Here is a 2,910-nt window from a genome sequence, read left to right as displayed (position 1 = left end):
TAAACTTCACCCCATTGCACAAGCAAGTGGCTATCAGGACTCGGTAGCTGAGTGGATAACGCGATGGCGTTTGAAACGAAAGGTACTGGGTTCGAGTCCCAGAGTGAACATCAACTGTAAGATGCAGGTACATCCAGCTAACGAGTCCCAAATAGGACGAAACGCGCATCCTGGATTCCACTGCTAGCCACTATCCATCTTCACTCATCAACTTACCGTTTTGTTTACTAAAAGATAATTAGAAAAAGAACAAGAGCAAACATAAGAATATTATTTGAAGTAAAATGATAAACAAAAAAAACAAATCCGATTTTCAGTCCACTTTCACCAGAAACTTTTTTTCAACACACCAAGTGTTTGAAACATATCTGATGAGTACGTCATTTCAATCTTACAATTTTTACATTTATGTTACTACTTGTGATTTTTCTCTAGTGTATTTTTTTTCTTAAAAAAGGAAGACATAATTTTACTTTTTGATGATAAATATAATTAGTGCACAAGCAAAAATGTCGACAGATGAACTATATTTCAAAAAAATACAAATATTGGTCTATAATCAGCAGTTTCACATGGAATACTTGAAAACCTTTCACATGGAATATTTGATAACATTCCTTATTAATGATGATGTTTCAAAAAAGTCAAAGAATTACGGTGATCTCTTTTTTTAATATTTTGTAAAATAGATGAATTATGACTAACAATATCATCCAAGATTTACATGAACTTTTATCTAGGACTCGTCATTTGGATACACCTATATCCCAGCGTTGATGTTCTTATCAACTGTTATTCAGTACGTAAGATGTTCATATCATTATTACCAAAGGTTTGTAGCTAACCAAACTCAGTAGTTCAGCGGATACTGTATTAGGCGTTTTATGCGAAAGGTGGTGGCTTGAAACTTCTATGAGAACACCAACACGTGTCTCGAATATCCACCAATTCTTTAAAATCTGTAATAAAGTGGGTGTAACAGGGAAATCTACACAGGATGCATAGACACCTACAAAGACTGATCAAAGTTCAGGCCTAAATATCGACAACGAGACAATTCAAAACCTTATCAATAATAATGTTTTATCAATAGTTTCAATGACCCAATAAGAAGCTCTCTAACACTAAATTTATTGTGAAAGCTAGTGCTTCCTCGTATTCACTGGCTTTCAAACAACATTATCACGTGACAAAAACTGTCTTCAGACGTATGCCGATCAAACAATAACTATGTTTATCAGTGACTAGTTTTCAGATTAATATTCTAAAAGTTATTGCTGGTAAACTTCAACCACATTAGAAATAGGGAATTAGCTCACTAATGTTGATAAGTTACTCTATGTAGCCAACAGATTGAAGTTGAGGTTTCAGACAACTGGTCATCGACTCAACTGGCAGTATGTAGTTCACTAACTGCAAGACCTGATGGTCTTGGGTGGAGTCGTAGGGGGACCCTATTTTTCAGTGGTTATTTTTAACTAAATCCCGCCAACAATAGAAACAATCTAATGATTAATATATATGAATAAATATGTGACGTAAGCCACTTATGTCTATCGACATAAATAGTATGTAACACCAGTAGGAAGTAGAAACTCTGGCAGCAGAAGATTAAGAACATCAGGCTGAAGAGTATAGAAAAGGATTGCAAATAAGAAGAATCATACAAAATGTGAACGAAAAATGATGTACATTTGCAAATGAAGTATTCAGTGTATGGTTCTTACATTTTACCAAGAGATTCTGTAATCTTTTGTTCAAATACAATCTGTTGTCCCCACCTATATTCTCGTTCACCACATATGATACATATGACCTTTTAATCGCTTTTCGTAGTTGTAGGAAATAAAAAGCATATATATTAAATAATATTTTAATAATATTCTTAAGATAAAAATGGACTAGTACTGTTTGTAATGGTGGAAAATAAATTTGATAAAGCTGATTGATAATGAAATGATAGTTAAATTCACTGAAAATCCACAATCGGATTTCATGGACAATAATGTGAGTTATATTTAGTAAATAAAATTGAAAATATAGTCAGTATTGTTTGTTTGAATCTCCCCATTGATGTTTAGGACTACAACTGGTCAGTCTCTAATTGGTATATGTGCATACTGTGCTTATTGCCTCGATATTACCTTAATTCACAGCATTATAAGCAAAGATGGATAGTGGCTAGCAGTGGAATCCAGGACGGTACTGGGTTCGAGTCCCAGAGTGAACATCAACTGTAAGATGCAAGTACATCCAGCTGACGAGTCCCAAATAGGACGAAACGCGCATCCTGGATTCCACTGCTAGCCACTATCCATCTTTGTTTAAGAATATTATTTACATTAATGTTAAAATTGGATGACGTGTTTTAATGATCACAAGGAAAACTATGTATGTACACCTATGTCTTGAGAATGAATTTTATTTTAACAATTCATTTGACACTTTTCTTGAATGAGTGTTTAGTTTATTAAATTTGATCTTAGCTACTGAATTATTGATATGATGCATACAATAATGGCGACAACGCAGTGAACTTTATTATTAATAATAACTGTCAGTATACGGGGTTGTGGCGATTATGTAATTTGTAGTTATACATGACGGATGGACTTTAGATTGTCAGCCCTAATACTGGGTTCTTTTTAATTTGAGTTGAATTTAAACAAACATTCAAATGAAAGCACTTATATGAACGGTTTACATCTCTCAACAACTGAGTTTCAATTTCTAACATTAACAAAAATTTATTCTGGAATGCGCACTACGAACGGACTATGACACATACATTCCGATTTACCCAAAAACATCAGAATGAACGGTGTTTAGACTATGTAGGGGTGTTACTAATCATAGATTAGTGTATCTGAGTATATAATAATCAAAATTATATATATATATATATATATA

Source organism: Schistosoma mansoni, chromosome 4 (genome assembly GCF_000237925.1).
Source record: "Schistosoma mansoni strain Puerto Rico chromosome 4, complete genome".
Taxonomy (NCBI): domain Eukaryota; kingdom Metazoa; phylum Platyhelminthes; class Trematoda; order Strigeidida; family Schistosomatidae; genus Schistosoma; species Schistosoma mansoni.
The sequence above is the reverse complement of the archived record's forward strand: the minus strand, read 5'-3'. Positions refer to the sequence as shown.